We start from the raw sequence: 22,570 nt of genomic DNA on the forward strand, positions 1-22,570 counted from the left end.
AAAAATTGTAAGTGGGTGCTGGTAGCGCCTTGCATGGCAGCTCCCTCCATCAGTGTGTGAATGTGTGTGTGAATGGGTGAATGTGGAAATACTGTCAAAGCGCTTTGAGTACCTTGAAGGTAGAAAAGCGCTATAGAAGTATAACCCATGTATCATTTATTATCATTACTCCCCCTCTGGCCAACATATGAAATAACAATTGTTTGTAAAAATGTTAAGTGATCCCCCTCTGGCCAACATATGAAATAACAAGTGTGTGTAAACATTTGAAGTGCTCCCCCTCTGGCCAACATATGAAATAACAAGTCTGTGTAAAAATGTTAAGTGCTCCCCCTCTGGCTAACATATGAAATAACAAGCTTGTGTAAAAGTTTTAAGTGCTCCCCTTTAGGCCAACATATGAAATAACAAGTGTGTGTAAACATTTTAAGTGCTCCCCCTCTGGCCAACATATGAAATAACAACTGTGTGTAAAAATTTGAAGTGCTCCCCCTCTGGCCAACATATGAAATAACACGTGAGTGTAAACAATTTAAGTGCTCCCCCTCTGGCCAACATATGAAATAACAAGTGTGTGTAAAAATGTTAAGTGCTCCCCCTCTGGCCAACATATGAAATAACAAGTGTGTGTAAAAATTTTAAGGGTGCCCCCTCTGGCCAACATATGAAATAACAAGTGTGTGTAAAAATTTTAAGTGATCCCCCTCTGGCCAACATATGTAATAACAAGTGTGTGTAAGAAATTGAAATGCACCCCCTTTGGCCAAAATTAATTTAATAAAAAAATTAAAAATGTAAACAGAAACATACTGTAATAACTTGAAGGAAATAATGAAGACTAAAGACCAATTAAAAAAACAAAAATGTCAAAAAAATAACTAAAAGCTTACTTTTGTATATTTGCATAGTATGTATATATTATTAATGTTGTAAATACAAATGTTTATATATCTAGAAAGGGTGGTCCTAAAGAGGTCGGCATTCTTCTCAGGTCTCAAGAAGGATTGAAATACAAAAACGTATGTGTGCGTGTGCGTGCGTGTGTGTGTGTGTGTGCAGTCTGTTTTAACGGCAAGGAGGATATGTACACACATTTGTGTTGTTTCACCATGGAGCCCTGCAGGCACGTCCCCTCATCCCAACATCCTACCTCAGCTGTCGCCTGTCACAGCCTCCGTCTCTTTGTGTCGCCTTGAAACCTGTTTGCCCCAAACAAATGTCACCAAGGCAAAACATGCTGCGCACGCTACTAGCCTTTAGCCTGCTCAGTGGCCTTGTGGTTAGAGGGTCCGCCCTAGGTTGTGAGTTCAAACCCCGGCCGAGTCATACCAAAGACTATACAAATGGGAGCCATTACCTCCCTGCTTGACACTCAGCATCAAGGCTTGGAATTAAGTTAAGTTAAAGTACCAATAATTGTCACACACACACTAAGTGTGGTGAAATCTGTCCTCTGCATTTGACCCATCCCCTTGTTCACCCCCTGGGAGGTGAGGGGAGCAGTGAGCAGCAGCGGTGGCCTCGCCCAGGTAAAAAAAAATTGTGATTTAACCCCCAATTTCAACCCTTGATGCTGAGTGCCAAGCAGGGAGGTAAGGATTAAATAAGCTCTGCTTCTTTCTACTCCTTTTCGGACGTGCTGTAATGAAACAACTTGAACTGTGTGATGCATCACATTGTATCGTATGCATGTTCCACATAAACTGAAACTGAACTGAACTGAACCGAATCTCAAAAAACTGAATGGAATTTTACAGGTTTTTTTTACCGAATGGGACACCCAAAATCTACATTAAAGTGAAGAAAGTGGGATTTACAATATTAACTATGGACAATAAAACACTGAATATTAACAACTATAGATGTCCGATAATGGCTTTTTTGCTGATTCCGATATTGTCCAACTCTTAATTATCGATTCTGATATCAACCGATACCGATATATACGGTCGTGGAATGAACACATTATTATGCCTAATGTTGTTGTGATGCCCCGCTGGATGCATTAAAACAATGTAACAAGGTTTTCCAAAATAAATCAACTCAAGTTATGGAAAAAAAGTGCCAACATGGTACTGCCATATTTATTATTGAAGTCACAAAGTGCATTATTTTTTTTAACATGCCTCAAAACAGCAGTTTGGAATTTGGGACATGCTCTCCCTGAGAGAGCATGAGGAGGTTGAGGTGGGCGGGGTTGAGTTGGGGTAGCGGGGGTTGTATATTGTAGCGTCCCGGAAGAGTTAGTGCTGCAAGGGGTTCTGGGTATTTGTTCTGTTGTGTTTATGTTGTGTTACGGTGCGGATGTTCTCCCGAAATGTGTTTGTCATTCTTGTTTGGTGTGGGTTCACAGTGTGGCGCATATTTGTAACAGTGTTGAAGTTGTTTATACGGACACCCTCAGTGTGACCTGTATGGCTGTTGACCAAGTATGACTTGCATGTACTTGTGTGTGTGTGGAAAGACGTAGATATTATGTGATTGGGCCGGCACGCAAAGGCAGTGCCTTAAAGGTTTATTGCCGCTCTGTACTTCTCCCTACGTCCGTGTAGACAGCGGCCTTTTAAAAAGTCATACATTTTACTTTTTGAAACTATACCGATAATATTACATTTTAAAGCATTTATCGGCTATTATTTATCATTCACTGTTCTGTTACAGAGAACAAGGAAATTGGATCAAATTGCTCTGGTATGAAAAGGGCTATGATTAAATAAGGTCTGCTTCTTCCTACTCCTTTTCGGATGTGCTGTAATGAAACAACTGGAATTGTGTGATGCATCACATCGTATCATATGCATGAACTGAACTGAACTGAATCTATAAAACCGAATGGAATTTAAAAAAAAAAAAATTACTGAATGGGACACCCAAAGTGTACATTGAAGTGAAGAAAGTGGGATTTACAATATTAGATATGGACAATAAAACACTGAATATTAACAACATATGTTTTACTTCTCAGACCAGCTCCTTGATAGTTGTGTATTTTTTACAACCAAGCAAAACGTGACAAAAATGTAAAAAAAAAAAACAGCAAAATATGAATGCAAAGGGTAATAAACACCTACAATTTGATATATTATCACGTAAAAATGTGCTTCCGCATCTGTTTCGGACACACTGAAAACAAACCCCGCCCACTCTGCTGTGACGTAGATTACCGTAATAACTCCTATAACACCCAAAAGTGCAAATTTTGACCATTGAAATACTTTCTATAGTTCAAGACTTACGCTCATTTAAAACCAACACTGCACATCATAATGGCGGCCACAGTTTTGATGTTAAAGGTCTAAAAAAATTATGTAGAATGTCCGGCGGGCTGGATTGAAAATCTTAACGGGTCGCATGTGGCCCGCGGGCCGTGTTCTGCCCAGGTCGGGCCTAAATGCACTGCAAAAAGTCAGTGTTCAAAAACAAGAAAAAAAATACAAAAATGAGGGGTATTTTATTTGAACTAAGCAAAATTATCTGCCAATAGAACAAGAAAATTTGGCTTGTCAAGACTTTCCAAAACAAGTTAGCTAACCTCAATGAACCCAAAAATACCTTAAAATAAGTATATTCTCACTAATAACAACTGAGTACATATTTTCTATTGTTTCATTGAAAATAAAACGGCAAAGTCCATCTGTTTTAATTATGAGACACAATTGTGTCAAAGTCATGATTTTTTTTTCATGCTTAAAATAAGAAATGATTACTTAAAAAAAGTAGTTTTATACTTGTGAGTGTTGATGACGCAGCTTTGCAACAGTTGATATTCTAGTTTCAAGCATGTTTTACTCAATATAGGTCATCAAATCTCAGCAACAAGCTGTAATATCTTATTGAGATCATTTAGGCCCAAAACACTTAAAACAAGTAAAACACTCTAACATAAAATCTTATGTATGGCCGCAAAGTCCCGGGATGCCCAAAATTTCCATAACACACCCAGCCGAGTCCCACGGGGAGGGAGGAAATACAAAGTTGGAAAAGTCGGCAAAAGTCCCAAAAATGTTAAAAATATCTACCCAGGTTCCAGTCCCACAAGTCCCGCCGCCGGCCGGGATGCCCAAAATGTCCAAAACACGCCCAGCAAAGTCCCACGGGAAGGCGGGGAGAAAAGTGAGAAAAGTCGGTAAAATGGTCAAAAATCACACCCGGGTTCAAGTGCCACAAGTCTTAAGACTTGTGGCACTCCATGTGGGACTGGAACCTGGGTAGGTATTTTGAACATTTTTGGCACTTTTGCCGACTTTTCCAACTTTTATCCCCGCCTCCCCGTGGGACTCGGCTGGGTGTGTTATGGACATTTTTTAAAACTTGCCCGGCCGGCGGCGGGACTTGTGGGACTGGAACCTGGGTAGGTATTTGGAACATTTTGGGGGACTTTTGCCGACTTTTCTCACTTTTCTCCCCCACTTCCCGTGGGACTTTGCTGGGTGCGTTTTGGACATTTTTTGCATCCCGGGACTTGTGCGGCGGGACTCGTGGGACCGGGGAGTTATTTTGGACGCAATTGGGACTTTTGACCATTTTGGCAGCCTTTTCCCCTCTTCTTCCCCGCCTTCCTGTGCACCATTGCTGGGTGTGTTTTGGACATTTGGACAAAAATAGTTTCAGGCATGTTTTACTCAATATAGGTCATCAAATCTCAGCAACAAGCTGTAATATCTTACTGAGATCATTTAGGACCAAAACACTTAAAACAAGTAAAACACTCTAACATAAAATCTTATGTATGGCCGTGCAAGTCCCGGGATGCCCAAAATGTCCATAACACACCCAGCCGAGTCCCACAAAGGAGGGGGGAGAAAAGTCGGCAAAAGTCCCAAAAATGTTCAAAATACCTACCCAGGTTCGAGTCCCACAAGTCCCGCCGCCGGCCGGGATGCACAAAATGTCCAAAACGCGCCCAGCAAAGTCCCACGGGAAGGCGGGGAGAAAAGTTGGTAAAATTTTCCAAAATCACACCCGGGTTCGAGTGCCACAAGTCTAACACTTTTGGCACTTCACGTGGGACTGGAACCTGGGTAGGTATTTTGAAAATTTTTGGCACTTTTGTCGACTTTTCCAACTTTTATCCCCCCTCCCCGTGGGACTCGGCTGGGTGTGTTATGGACATTTTGGGCATCCCGGGACTTGTGGGACTGGAACCTGGGTAGGTATTTTGAACATTTTTGGGGACTTTTGCCGACTTTTTCACTTTTCTCACTTTTCTCCCCCACTTCCCGTTGGACTTTGCTGGGTGCGTTTTGGACATTTTTTTACATCTCGGGACTTGTGCGGCCGGCGGCGAGACTCGTGGGACTGGACAAAATTGGGACTTTTGACCATTTTGGCCGCCTTTTCCCCCTCTTCTTCCCCGCCTTCCTGTGCACCATTGCTGGGTGTGTCTTGGACATTTGGACAAAAATAGTTTCAAGCATGTTTTACTCAATATAGGTCATCAAATCTCAGCAACAAGCTGTAATATCTTACTGACATCATTTAGGACCAAAACACTTAAAACAAGTAAAACACTCCAACATAAAATCTGCTTAGTGAGAAGAATGATCTTATCAGACAGAAAATAAGCAAATATCACCCTTATTTGAGATATTTTATCTTACTTAGATTTCAGTTTTTGCAGTGTGGTTCTTCTAGCAGTGTCTGATGACCCTGTCAGCTCCTCCTTTATGTCCTGTTAAAAATGGTCCAGGTCCTGTATGGGACTTAAAGAGGCCTCTAGAAGACGGACGCTCGTTCTCAAGTGAGATGCATGAGTTGGCAGCCATGGGAACGCTCACTGGCTTTTTGTCACGGGTGGAGAAATGATCACCAAGTGAATATATTGGTCTGTTTTCTGGAAGATTCTGTAGTAAGGATGGGCTTGATTAATCAAGGATTGATTGATAGGAACTTTGTGAGTCACCGTTCAGCGCAGGGAGGAAAATGCATCTATTGGGGTGAAGTGTTTATTTATGAGGGGGTCTTTATTTGTAAATGCATATTTAGAATAACAACGCATTATTTTCAATCTTTTATATTTTTAAATTCATGAATGATAAAAGGTATTGAACATTCTTTAAAATTGTTTTTTATACAGTGGCAGCCAAACGTTTAGACAATCTTCCCGATTGAATAATATTAGTAAGTGTGTTGACCATATGTGTCCAAAGTTTGGCCTAGGGGCCAATTTAGGCCCGCAGCTCATTAAAAAAAAAACATCAAAAAGTGGAAAAAAAAGTAGCTTACAGGTGAAATGTAACGAGAAAACATTGCATTGTTGACTCCAATAAAGTAAAGCTGCCCTGCAGGTGTTTTTTTTCTTTAAAACTCATTATTAAATTATAATGAATCAAAATCAATGTTATGAATTAGTGACCTATTGAAGGCTCCAATTACTTCACATCAAATATTCCAAATTGAAATATTTTGAGGGGAAAATATTGCATATTTTGTGTTTGACATATAACAAATAAAGTTTGCTTTTGACAAAAAGGGCATAACATTTATTCATTTTTTTTAATAAAAAAATCACAAAAAAATCTGATCGATCTAGAGACTTAAGCATTGAAATAAACATAAATAAATAAACAAATAAAAAAGGTATGACTTATACACTTTTATGAGTGGGGATCTTTTGGATCCCCAAGAGTTTTAGAGATTTTTGTTTTTAACTGTCATTGCTCAAAAAATTATAATGAACTAATATCAATGTTGTTATGAATTATTGACCTATTTAAGGCTCCAATTACTTCACATTAAATTTCCACTTTGAAATATTTTGGGGGGGAATATTGGACATTTTGTGTTTGACATATAACAAATAAAGTTTGCTTTGACAAAAAGGGCATAAAAAACAAACAAAAAACATTAAAAAAAAAAAAAAATCTGATTGATCTAGAGACTTAAGCATTGAAGGTAAAAAATAAATAAATGTATGACTTATTCTTAACACGTTAATGAGTGGGGATCTTTTGGATCCCGAAGAGATTTAGAGAGATTTTTTTTTTGTTTTAACTGTCATTGCTCAAAAAATAATACTGAACTAAAATCAACGGTGTTATGAAATATTGACACATTTAAGGCTCCAATTACTTCACATTAAATATTCCACTTTGAATTTTTTGGGGAGGAAATTATTGAATATGCAGTGTGTTTGACATATAACAAATAAAGTTTTATTTGAAAAAAAGGACAAACTTCTTTTTTTTTAATAATAAAAATCTGATTGATCTTGAGACTTAAGCATTGAAAGTTAAAAAATAAATAAATAAATAAATGTTTGACTTATTCTTAACACTTTTTTGAGTGGGGATCTTTTGGGATTTTATTTTATTTTTTTAACTGTCATTGCTCAAAAAATAATAACGGTATTATGAAATATTGACCTATTTAAAACTCCAATTAATTCACATCAAATATTCCAAATTGAAATATTTTGGGGGGAAAATAATGCATATTTGTGTTTGAGATATAACAAATACAATTTGCCTTATCAAAAAGGGCATAAAAAACAAAAAAGAAAAAAATAAATAAATCTGATGGATCTCGAGACTTTAAGCATTGAAAGTAAAAAAAATAAAATACTTAAATAAATGTTTGTATTCTTAACACTTTAATGAGTGGGGATCTTTTGGATCCCCAAGAGCTTTAGAGCGATTTTTTTGTTTGTTTTAACTGTCACTGCTCAAAAAATAATACTGAACTAAAAGCAACGGTGTTATGAATTGACACATTTAAGGCTACAATTTCTTCACATCAAATATTCCACTCTGAATTTTTTTGGGAGGAAATTATTGCATATTTTGTGTGTTTGACATATAACAAAGTTTGCTTTGACAAAAAGGGCATAAAAAACTAAAATAAAAATTGGATTGATGTTGAGACTGAAGTAAAATAAATAAATGAATAAATAAATGTATGACTTATTCTTAACACTTTAATGAGTGGGGATATTTTGGATCCCCAAGAGTTTTAGAGGGATTTTTTTTTTTTTTTTTTAACTGTCATTGCCCAAAAAATACTTAAACTAGAATCAACGGTGTTATGAATTGTTGACCTATTTAAGGCTCCAATTACTTCACATCAAATATTCCACTTTGAATTTTTTTTGGGAGGAAATGATTGCACATTTTGTGTTTTGCCACAAGAAAACAGAGTTTTGACAAAAAGGGCATACAACATTAAAAACAATACATTGACGGACTTAAAGATGATCTAAAGATTTTAGCGTTGAATAAAATAAATTTGTAAACAAAGAATAGTACTTATTTTTCACATTTTTATCTGGTTACTTGGACCAAACTTTAGGGGAACCTTAAAGGTAAAATAAAAAAAAATATATACTGTATTGGTTTTGAAAATGAAATATATCAAAAATGGTTCTTCAGTGTGTGGCCCTTAATGGAAAACGTTTAAGGACCGCTGCTTTAGACTCTTACTGCATGTCAAAGGAAACTGGAGTTTATGAAGAACTATTCAGAGAAAAATGCAAAAACCAAGGCAGACTGGGAGGAAGTAAATGTGAAGAAACATACAGATGGATGCACACATTACTCCAAAACCATACACAATGGGGACCGGAGCAGAAACCACCAGAAATATGCCTTCTCTGCATAACAGAAGACCACAGTCCATGGAGACCACAGTCTAAGCCAGTCTTTCTCAACTAGTGGGTCGGGACCTCGCGGCGAGGTGTCGGGGGGGGGGTCACGAGCAGCACTTATTCATGTCTACACTCTAGTGTTCATGTTAGAACGATACTCAAGCCTACAGCTATGTGGCAGCAGCAATAAGTCTGATCAAGAGGCTCACTGTCCTACCCAGTAGAAGTAGTAAGTACACACACAAGCACACATGTGCACAGAGCTTGGACTGTCCTTGCAGTTTTTATACAAGGTGGTGTGTACAACTTGGCTCGAAGGGATCTCACAAGCTGGAGATGCAATTCAAATCCATGCCTGACTTAATGAGATGCCAAAGAAGCAGTAATAGTTCAGTAGGTGATCATTTCAAAATAGATATTTTTCATTTAGTTGTTTTTGGACAATAATCGATATTGCTAAAGTGAATTCACTGTGACTGTTAGATTATATTTCAATTATGAAATATTTCCTGTTAGAAAATAATTCAGATTGTGGCAACGATTATGCGTGGTAGCGTTTTCCGATGATTGATAGGAGTTCTTCGAGAGAATGAGTTTGTAGATGCAAATATGATAATCACGCTGTGATGTTTGTGAACACACACACATAAGACATACTGACTGGTATACACACATAATACACACTGACTGGTATACACACATAATACACACTGACTGGTATACACACGTAATACACACTGACTGGTATACACACATAATACATACTGACTGGTATACACACATAATACATACTGACTGGTATACACACATAATACATACTGACTGGTATACACACATAATGCATACTCACATAATACATACTGACTGGTATACACACATAATACACACTGACTGGTATACACACATAATACATACTGACTGGTATACACAGATAATACATACTGACTGGTATACACACATAATACACACTGACTGGTATACACACATAATACACACTGACTGGTATACACACGTAATACACACTGACTGGTATACACACATAATACATACTGACTGGTATACACACATAATACATACTGACTGGTATACACACATAATACATACTGACTGGTATACACACATAATGCATACTCACATAATACATACTGACTGGTATACACACATAATACACACTGACTGGTATACACACATAATACATACTGACTGGTATACACAGATAATACATACTGACTGGTATACACACATAATACACACTGACTGGTATACACACATAATACATACTGACTGGTGTACACACATAATACATACTGACTGGTATACACACATAATACATACTGACTGGTATACACACATAATACATACTGACTGGTATACACACATAATGCATACTCACATAATACATACTGACTGGTATACACACATAATACACACTGACTGATATACATACACACATAATAAATACTGACTGGTATACATACATAATACATACTGACTGGTATACACACATAATGCATACTCACATAATACATACTGACTGGTATACACAGATAATAAACACTGACTGATATACATACACACATAATAAATACTGACTGGTATACATACATAATACATACTGACTGGTATACACACAAAATATACACTGATTGGTATACACACATAATACATAGTGACTGGTATACACACATAATACACACTGACGGGTATACACACATAATACACACTCACTGGTATACACACATAATAAATACCGACTGGTATACACACATAATACATACTGACTGGTATACACACATAATACATACTCACATAATATATACTGACTGGTATACACACATAATGCATACTCACATAATACATACTGACTGGTATACACACATAATACACACTGACTGAGATAAACACATAATAAATACTGAGTGGTATACATACATAATACATACTGACTGGTATACACACATAATACATACTGACTGGTATACACACAAAATATACACTGACTGGTATACACACATAATAAATACTGACTGGTATACACACATAATACATACTGACTGGTATACATACATAATACATACTGATTGGTATACACACATAATACATACTGACTGGTATACACACATAATACATAGTGACTGGTATACTCACATAATACATACTGACTGGTATACACACAAAATACACACTGACTGGTATACACACATAATACATACTGACTGGTATACATACATAATACATACTGATTGGTATACACACATATTACATACTGACTGGTATACACACATAACAAATACTGACTGGTATACACACATAATACATACTCACATAATACATACTGACTGGTATACACACATAATACATACTCACATAATACATACTGACTGGTATAACACACATAATACATACTGACTGGTATACACACATAATACATACTCACATAATACATACTGACTGGTATACACACATAATACATACTGACTGGTAAACACACAAAATACACACTGACTGTTATACACACATAATACACACTGTCTGGTATACATACATAATAAATACTGACTGGTATACACACATAATACATACTCACATAATATATACTGACTGGTATACACACATAATACATACTGACTGGTAAACACACAAAATACACACTGACTGGTATACACACATAATACACACTGACTGGTATACACACATAATAAATACTGACTGGTATACACACATAAGACATACTGACTGGTATACACACATAAGACATACTGACTGGTATACAGACATAATACATACTGACTGGTATACACACATAATGCATACTCACATAATACATACTGACTGGTATACACACATAATACATACTGAATGGTATACACACAAAATACACACTGACTGGTATACACACATAATACACACTGACTGGTATACACACATAATACATACTGACTTGTATACACACATAATACATACTGACTGGTATGCACACATAATAAATACTAACTGGTATACACACATAATACATACTGACTGGTATGCACACATAATAAATACTGACTGGTATACACACATAATACATACTGACTGGTGTACACACAATACATACTCACATAATACATACTGACCTGGTATACACACATAATACATACTGACTGGTATACACACATAATACACACTGAATGGTATACACACAATAAATACTGACTGGTATACACATAATACATATTGACTGGTATACATACATAATACATACTGATTGGTATACACACATAATACATACTGACTGGTATACACACATAATACATACTGACTGGTATACACACATAATACACACTGACTGGTATACACACATAATACATACTGACTGGTATTACACACATAATACATACTGACTGGTATACACAAATAATGCATACTCACATAATACATACTGACTGGTATACACACATAGTACATACTGACTGGTATACACACAAAATACACACTGGCTGGTATACACACATAATACACACTGACTGGTATACACACATAATAAATATTGACTGGTATGCACACATAATACATACTGACTGGTATACATACATAATACATACTGATTGGTATACACACATAATACATACTGACTGGTATACACACATAATAGATACTGACTGGTATACACACATAATGCATACTCACATAAAACAACTGACTGGTATACACACATAATACATACTCACATAATACATACTAACTGGTATACACACATAATACATACTCACATAATACATACTGACTGGTATATACACATAATGCATACTCACATAATACATACTGACTGGTATACACACATAATACATACTCACATAATACATACTGACTTGTATACACACATAATACATACTCACATAATACATACTGACTGGTATACACACATAATACATACTGACTGGTAAACACACAAAATACACACTGACTGGTATACACACATAATACACACTGACTGGTATACACACATAATAAATACTGAATGGTATACACACATGATACATACTGACTGGTATACATACATAATACATACTGATTGGTACACACACATAATACATACTGACTGGTATACACACATAATACATACTGACTGGTATACACACATAATAAATACTGACTGGTATACACACATTATACATACTGACTGGTATACACACATAATACACACTGACTGGTATACACACATAATATATACTGACTGGTATGCACATAATACACACTGACTGGTATAAACACATAATAAATACTGACTGGTATACACACATAATACATACTGACTGGTATACACACACAATGCATACTGACTGGTATACACACATAATACATACTGACTGGTATACACACAATACATACTGACTGGTATACACACATAATGCATACTTACATAATACATTACTGACTGGTATACACACATAATACATACTGACTGGTATACACACATAATACATACTCACATAATACATACTGACTGGTATATACACATAATGCAAACTCATATAATACATACTGACTGGTATACACACATAATACATACTCACATAATACATACTGACTGGTATACACACATAATACATACTCACATAATACATACTGACTGGTATACACACATAATACATACTGACTGGTGAACACACAAAATACACACTGACTGGTATACACACATAATACATACTGACTGGTATACACACATAATACATACTCACATAATACATACTGACTGGTATACATACATAATACATACTGATTGGTATACACACATAATGCATACTGACTGGTATACACACATAATACATACTGACTGGTACACACACATAATACATACTGACTGGTATACACACAATAAATACTGACTGGTATACACACATTATACATGTTGACTGGTATACACACATAATACACACTGACTGGTATACACACATAATACATACTGACTGGTATACACATAATACACACTGACTGGTATAAACACATAATAAATACTGACTGGTATACACACATAATACATACTGACATGTATACACACACAATACATATTGACTGGTATACACACATAATACATACTGACTGGTATACACACAATACATACTGACTGGTATACACACATAATACATACTTACATAATACATACTGACTGGTATACACACATAATACATACTCACATAATACATACTGACTGGTATACACACATAATACATACTCACATAATACATACTGACTGGTATACACACATAATACATACTGACTGGTAAACACACAAAATACACACTGACTGGTATACACACATAATAAATACTGACTGGTATACACACATAATACATACTGACTGGTATACACACACAATACATACTGACTGGTATACACACACAATACATACTGACTGGTATACACACATAATACATACTGAGTGGTATACACACACAATACATACTGACAGACACACAATACATATTGATTGGTATACACACATAATACTTACTGACTTGTATGCACACATAATACACATTTAGGCAGGTATTGGCGATACCGTTCAGAACATTTAAAAAGTTGTGTATTTTCAAATAACATGTCCATCCAAAAAAATTAAATTAAATTAAAAAAAATTTAAAAAAGTTAACATTTAAGAAAAAAGAGAAACAAATTCAGAATCTAATGGAAAAAAACTGACATTTTAAACTAATAATTATTGATAATAATACCTAGTCAATACCTAGTATTGTTTTTAAATATATATATATATATATATATATATATATATATAATATATAATATATATATATATATATATATATATATATATATATATATATATATATATATATATATAATATATTTAGCATTTTATTTTTAAATAAAAAAAACAAATAATAAAAAACACTTGTAACAAAGTGATATCAATAATTCCTAATTGCTCACCAATGTATCATTTCCCACATGACCGAGCCAAGGGAGTACTAATCATCGTTGTTTGACCAAAGGAATTTACATGATATCATTTTTTTTTTTTTACTTCCCCTTTGCATTAATGAGCATTTATTTTCCGCATGGTAAGTCACGGGGCCTTGGACTCAACTTTAAAGACGCCATTCGTCAAACCTTTAGCAACAAACAATGTCGGAATAACACATGCATTAGTTCTCCACAATTATCTGGTGATTAGTTCTGTCGTGACCCCGCCATCCTCCATAAGAGCATGTGGGTTTTTTTCCCATCTGATTGAGGATGTGACGTATCGCTCTTACACAGTGAATTACCCCCATTTAATTACACACCTCCAGACTTGATCAAACCTGAGTTCCAGCTCGTCGCGTTCCATCACAGCCATCCAGCTACTAATTAACCAGACAATCAATGAGGTGCCTAATGAACCCGGAGAATCTCCGTCCCTCCCCCTGGGCCCGCCGCCGCTACATAATCACTCCCCGCCGCCGTCTCCAGCCGCGCATTTAGCCTTTCCGTGACCGCGTGGAGAAAGCCAACACAAACTAACAGCTGCGATATCGAGTTCACGTTCATCCGTCTCAAACTTCGGAACCCGTCACTTCCGCTTGGAATCGCCAAGGAGGCAGACGCTTGATTGTAGGATGGATAATTGCATGAACGCCGTGCACGCGGAGATTGCAATGTCCAATGGCGTGTTGGCAGGTGTTCAAAAACAAGGGAAAAATAAAAGTGCAAGCAGCGATGGACGGGACCGACTTTGACATCCAAACCGAAGCAGTAATTAAAACTCTTTCATCAACTTTTAATCAGAAGGGTTCAATCTCTCTCCTGTGCTAGTTTGAAGCTGACACGACAAACGCGGAGATAATGTTTGAAAAAGGGTGACTGTTTTTACAAAACTTTTGTTTTGAAGGGGGAATTGCAAACGTCCTGTTGATTTTTGCTGAAGGATGTCAGTGTATGAAAAGTAGGTCTAAGTGAAACCTACATAGAGGTTTTTGATTCATGTCTCTACGGCATTCCTACTGGAAGTTACAGGCAGTTTTGTCTGAGTTTTCTTCCTAGGGGGCGCTAGAGCAAAATCTTGAGTTTTGGGGCTAGGTTTTTTGATTAGATCGCAATTTTCGCCAGTCCTGATGTGTGTGTCCAGTTTGGTGAGATTTGAAGCATGTTTAGAGGGTCAAATTACAGCTCAAAGAGGCAAAGGTGACTGTTTTTACTAAACTTTTGTTTTGAAGGGGGAATAGCAAACTTCTTGTTGATTTTTGCTGAAGAATGTTAGTGTATAAAATCTAGGTCTAAGTGAGACCTACATAGAGGTTTTTGTTTCATGTCTCTACGACATTCCTACCGGAAGTTACAAGCAGTTTTGTCTGTGTTTTCTTCCTAGGGGGCGCTAGAGCGAAATCTTGCGTTTTGGGGCTAGGTTTTTTTATTAGATCGCAAGTTTCGCCAGTCCTGATGTGTGTGTCAAATATGGTGAGTTTTGAAGCATGTTAAGTGGGTCAAATTACAGCTCAAAGAGGCAAAGGTGACTGTTTTTACTAAACTTTTGTTTTGAAGGGGGAATAGCAAACTTCCTGTTGATTTTTGATGAAGGATGTCAGTGTATGAAATCTAGGTCTAAGTGAGACCTACACAGAGTTTTTGTTTCATGTCTCTACGGCATTCCTACTGGAAGTTACAGGCAGTTTTGTCTGTGTTTTCTTCCTAGGAGCAGTTTTGTCTGTTTTTTTCCTAGGGGGCGCTAGAGCGCAATTTTGAGTTTTGGTTTTTTTTTTTTTTTTAGATCGCAATTTTCGCCAGTCCTTATGTGTGTGTCCAGTTTGGTGAGTTTTGAAGCATGTTAAGGGGGTCAAATTACAGCTCAAAGAGGCAAAGGTGACTGTTTTTACTAAACTTTTGTTTTGAAGGGGGAATTGCAAACTTTCTGTTGATTTTTGCTGAAGGATGTCAGTGTGTGAAATCTAGGTCTAAGTGAGACCTACATAGAGGTTTTTGTTTCATGTCTCTACAGCATTCCTACTGGAAGTTACAAGCAGTTTTGTCTGTTTTCTTCCTAGGAGCAGTGTTGTCTGTGTTTTCTTCCTAGGGGGCGCTAGAGCGCAATTTTGAGTTTTGGGTTTTTGTTTTTTTTTAGATCGCAATTTACGCCAGTCCTGATGTTTGTCCAGTTTGGTGAGTTTTGAAGCATGTTAAGGGGGTCAAATTATAGATCAAAGAGGCAAAGGTGACTGTTTTTACTAAACTTTTGTTTTGAAGGGGGAATTGCAAACTTCCTGTTGATTTTTGCTGAAGGATGTCAGTGTGTGAAATCTAGGTCTAATTGAGACCTACATAGAGGTTTTTGTTTCATGTCTCTATGGCATTCCTACTGGAAGTTACAGGCAGTTTTGTCTGTTTTCTTCCTAGGAGCAGTTTTGTCTGTGTTTTCTTCCTAGGGGGCGCTAGAGCGCAATTTTGAGTTTTGGGTTTTTGTTTTTTTTTTGGATCGCAATTTTCGCCAGTCCTGATGTGTGTGTCCAGTTTGGTGAGTTTTGAAGCATGTTAAGGGGGTCAAATTACAGCTCAAAGAGGCAAAGGTGACTTTTTTTTACTAAACTTTTGTTTTGAAGGGGGAATTGCAAACTTCCTGTTGATTTTTGCTGAAGGATGTCAGTGTATGAAATCTAGGTCTAAATGAGACCTACATAGAGGTTTTTGTTTCATGTCTCTACGACATTCCTACTGGAAGTTACAGGCAGTTTTGTCTGTGTTTTCTTCCTAGGAGCAGTTTTGTCTGTGTTTTCTTCCTAGGGGGCGCTAGAGCGTAATTTTGAGTTTTGGGTTTTTGGTTTTTTTTTTAGATCGCAATTTTCGCCAGTCCTGATGTGAGTGTTCAGTTTGAGTTTTGAAGCATGTTAAGGGGGTCAAATTACAGCTCAAAGAGGCAAAGGTGACTGTTTTTACTAAACTTGTTTTGAAGGGGGAATAGCAAACTTCCTGTTGATTTTTGCTGAAGGATGTCAGTGTATGAAATCTAGGTCTAAGTGAGACCTACATAGAAGTTTTTGTTTCATGTCTCTACGGCATTCCTACTGGAAGTTACAAGCAGTTTTGTCTGTGTTTTCTTCCTAGGAGCAGTTTTGTCTGTGTTTTCTTCCTAGGGGGCGCTAGAGCGCAATTTTGAGTTTTGGGTTTGTTTTTTTTATTAGATTGCAATTTTCGCCAGTCCTGATGTGTGTGTCACGTTTGGTGAGTTTGAAGCATGTTAAGAGGGTCAAATTACAGCTCAAAGAGGCAAAAGTGACTGTTTTTACTAAACTTTTGTTTTGAAGGGGGAATTGCAAACTTCCTGTTGATTTTTGCTGAAGGATGTTAGTGTATGAAATGTAGGTCTAAGTGAGACCTACATAGCGGTTTTTGATTCATGTCTCTACGACATTCCTACTGGAAGTTACAGGCAGTTTTGTCTGTGTTTTCTTCCTAGGGGGCGCTAGAGCGAAATCTTGAGTTTTGGGGCTAGGTTTTTTGATTAGATCGCAATTTTTGCCAGTCCTGATGTGTATCAAATATGGTAAGTTTTGAAGCATGTTAAGGGGGTCAAATTACAGCTCAAAGAGGCGGCGGTATAATAAGAAAGAAAGAAAGAAAGAAAGAAAGAAAGAAAGAAGAGAAAGAAAGAAAGAAAGAAAGAAAGAAAGAAAGAAAGAAAGAAAGAAAGAAAGAAAGAAAGAAAGAAAGAAAGAAAGAAAGAAAGAAAGAAAGAAAGAGAAAGAAAGAAAGAATAAAACACGAGAAATGCAATAGGGTCCTCTGTCCCAAAGGAAAATTCGGTCCCTAAAAAATACAAAAATGAGGGGTATTTTATTTGAACTAAGCAAAATTATCTGCCAATAGAACAAGAAAATTTGGCTTGTCAAGACTTTCCAAAACAAGTCAAATTAGCTAACCTCAATGAACCCAAAAATACCTTAAAATAAGTATATTCTCACTAATAACAAGTGCACTTTTCTTGGTAGAAAAAAAAAAAGAGACCTTTTTGCTCAATATGTTGAAAAATAATCTTAAATAAGGTAAATGCTAGTGCCATTATCTTGACATAATGATATGCGCTCTGTATTACATTTCTTGAAACCAGCAAACTTATACTAAAAACTAATTTATTGTTCTTAATGGTAAGGCAATTGCTTGTTACTCTCGGGGTCTACGAGCCGCTCAGGCAAATCATATTGTCTAAAGATGCATTTTTCCATCGATAACATGACGTCATCACTCCAAGTGCGTGCTCTTTCAGTCAATTAGTGTGCAAGGAATATATATATATATATATATATATATATATATATATATATATATATATATATATATATATATATATATATATTAGTGCTGCAACTAACGATTAATTTGATAATCGATTAATCTGACGATTATTATGTCGATTAATCGATTAATAATCGGATAAAAGAGACAAACTACATTTCTATCCTTTCCAGTATTTTATTTTTTAAAAAAACAGCATACCGGCACCATACTTATTTTGATTATTGTTTGTCAGCTGTTTGTACATGTTGCAGTTTATAAATAAAGGTTTATTTAAAAAAAAAAAATTTTTTTAAATAATTTAAAAAAATATAATAAATAAAATTGCCTCTGCGCATGCACATAGCATAGATCCAACGAATCGATGACTAAATTAATCGGCAACTATTTTTATAATCGATTTTAATCGATTTAACCGATTAGTTGTTGCAGCCCTAATATATATATATATATATATATATATATATATATATATATATATATATATATTATATATAATATATATATATATATATATATATATACATATACACATATATATATATATATATATATATATATATATATATATATATATATATATATATATAATATATATATATAGTATATATATATATATAAATATATATATATATATATATATATATATATATATATATATATAATAACACACATATATACACACATATATACATATACATACATACATACAGCCCGGTCCCTGGCCAATTTTTTTTGGATTGTAATTTTGAAGAATTTATCTGAATGTGCATGAACTATTTCTGTTCAAAATGGTTTAAAATTTCACATGTCAAATGTTTAAATATTAACTGTCATTTTACTGTACTTTGCCAACTGTACTACTATATGAGTACGTGTTTTCTATTGTTTCATTGAAAATAAAACAGCAAAGTCCATTTGGCTGTCATCTGTTTTAATTATGAGACACAATTGCGTCAAAATCATGATTTTTTTTTCATGCTTGAAATAAGAAATGATTACTTTAAAAAAGTAGTTTTTATACTTGTGAGTGTTGATGACACAGCTTTGCAACAGTTGATATTCTAGTTTCAAGCATGTTTTACTCAATATAGCTCATCAAATCTCAGCAACAAGCTGTAATATCTTACTGAGATCATTTAGGACCGAAACACTTAAAATAAGTAAAACACTCTAACATAAAATCTGCTTAGTGAGAAGAATTATCTTATCAGACAGAAAATAAGCAAATATCACCCTTATTTGAGATATTTCATCTTACTTAGATTTCAGTTTTTGCAGTGTTTGTTGCCCCGGTCCTGCGTGGTCATCTGGAGGTCCAAACACGGAGTATGTTGCGCAACCTCACACACACTGTAGCCTGATAGACGGACCGCTGTTTAGTTTCGATGACGAATGAAGGCACCTCGACACCTTTAGGGCGACAAACAGAGATAAGAAGCCGTGCGTGATGGATAGCCAATCAGCAAAGAGGGTGCAAAAGGGTGAGAAAGTCAGGGAAATCCCAACTCGTAACTGAGCAACTTTCCAAAAAAAGTTCAATACTTTGGAATAAGATTGGTTTGGTATACCGGTACTAGTATAGTATGGCGGTACTAATGAATCAAAAACGGTTCTATACTCTGTTTGAAAAGTACCGGTTCCCCATTTTTAAAAAAATAAAAATTAAAAATTAAAAAATAACGGGACGTCGTGACATTGCTGGTTTTTACGAGCACTGAATCATGTTCGGCAGCGCGCACACACCGAGTACTTACAAGCAGACACAGTGTGTAGACAGAAAAGGGAGAACGGACGCATTTTGGTGTAAAAAGTAAAGATAAAGGTGAAGTTATAACACTGAAACGCCCTCGGGAAGAGGTGCTTTAAGACATGGCTAGCTAAATAGCGGCTAACATCCATACACAGTGTTTTACAAGTACCATTATCACTGCAGGACGAGGAATAGCTAAACATGCTTCACTGCACACCGTAGGAGGATACAATAGCTCACAATCAATTATGTTTATGTTTTTATTATTTTCCTCATGCCTTTTTTTCATGGTTTGAAACACCATTTTTGTGTACTTTGTATGATTTCGTCCTCTGTTTTTTCTGTTGTAGATAGATAGATTATATATACCGTATTTTTCGGACTATAAGTTGCAGTTTTTTTCATAGTTTGGCCGGTGGGTGCGACTTATACTCAGGAGCGACTTATGTGTGAAATGATTAACACATTAGCGTAAAATATCAAATAATATTATTTATCTCATTCACGTAAGAGACTAGACGTATAAGATTTCATGGGATTTAGCGATTAGGAATGACAGATTGTTTGGTAAACATATAGCATGTTCTATATGTTATAGTTATTTGAATGACTCTTACCATAATATGTTACGTTAACATACCAGGCACGTTCTCAGTTGGTTATTTATGCCTCATATAACGTACATTTATTCAGCCTGTTGTTCACTATTCTTTAGACATTTCAAATTGCCTTTCAAATGTCTATTCTTGGTGTTGGCTTTTATCAAATACATTTCCCCCAAAAATGCGACTTATACTCCAGTGCGACTTATATATGTTTTTTTCCTTCTTTATTATGCATTTTCGGCCGGTGCCACTTATACTCCGGAGCGACTTTTAGTCCGAAAAATACGGTTGATAAATAGATAGATAGATAGATAGATAGTTAGATAGATAGATAGATAGATAGATAGATAGATAGATAGATAGATAGATAGATAGATAGATAGATAGATAGATAGATAGATAGATAGATAGATAGATAGATAGATAGATAGATAGATAGATAAATATTACTTTATTGATTCCTTCAGTAGAGTTCCCTCAGGAAAATAAAAAAAATGATAAAAATGATATATTATATATATAAAATTATAAAAATGGTATTAGCTTGGCGATATTGCTATCCATGCCACTGTCTCAATATACTTTAGACTTAAAAATAAAAATAAAAAAAAACTCTATTGTATTTTTTTATGCTGTGAGAGATGTTATTATTTGAAATACACTGACTGCATCTGAATTAAACAAACAACAGCAACACTTTAGTTTCATAAATCACATTACGACCAAAAAAAATGGGTAATTGCCTAAAAAAGAAGAGGACTTAAAGGCCTACTGAAATGACATTTTTTGATTTAAACGGGGATAGCAGATCCATTCTATGTGTCATACTTGATCATTTCGCGATATTGCCATATTTTTGCTGAAAGGATTTAGTAGAGAACATCGACGATAAAGTTTGCAACTTTTCGTCGCTGATAAAAAAAAGCCTTGCCTGTACCGGAAGTAGCGTGACATCACAGGTTGAAGGGCTCCTCACATCTGCACATTGTTTACACCAGCAGCGAGAGCGATTCGGACCGAGAAAGCGACGATTATCCCATTAATTTGAGCGAGGATGAAAGATTTGTGGATGAGGAACGTGAGAGTGAAGGACTAGAGTGTCATATCTATCAGGTCATATCTTTTTTCGCTCTGACCGTAACTTAGGTACATGCTGGCTCATTGGATTCCACACTTTCTCCTTTTTCTATTGTGGATCACGGATTTGTATTTTAAGCCACCTCGGATACTATATCCTCTTGAAAATGAGAGTCGAGAACGCGAAATGGACATTCACAGTGACTTTTATCTCCACGACAATACATCGGTGAAGCACTTTAGCTACGGAGCTAACGTGATAGCATCGTGCTTAAATGCAGATAGAAACAA

General features: G+C 35.8%; 1 protein-coding gene across 2 annotated transcripts in view; it reads right to left on the reverse strand.

Moving 5' to 3' along the window:
• The window catches only part of LOC133658785 (semaphorin-3D-like), a 146,794-nt gene that overhangs the window by 95,649 nt on the left and 28,575 nt on the right, over window positions 1-22,570 (reverse strand). Inside the window, exon 1 of one of the 2 annotated variants that reach the window (XM_062061173.1) lies at window positions 20,106-20,241. The exons of the other annotated variant lie outside the window; for it this stretch is intronic. The gene's annotated coding sequence lies outside the window, so the exon portion shown is untranslated. Of the gene's footprint in view, window positions 1-20,105; window positions 20,242-22,570 lie in introns of those variants that run through there. 2 annotated transcript variants of the gene reach the window in all.

The sequence above is a fragment of the Entelurus aequoreus genome, linkage group LG10, assembly GCF_033978785.1.
Source record: "Entelurus aequoreus isolate RoL-2023_Sb linkage group LG10, RoL_Eaeq_v1.1, whole genome shotgun sequence".
NCBI classification, from domain to species: domain Eukaryota; kingdom Metazoa; phylum Chordata; class Actinopteri; order Syngnathiformes; family Syngnathidae; genus Entelurus; species Entelurus aequoreus.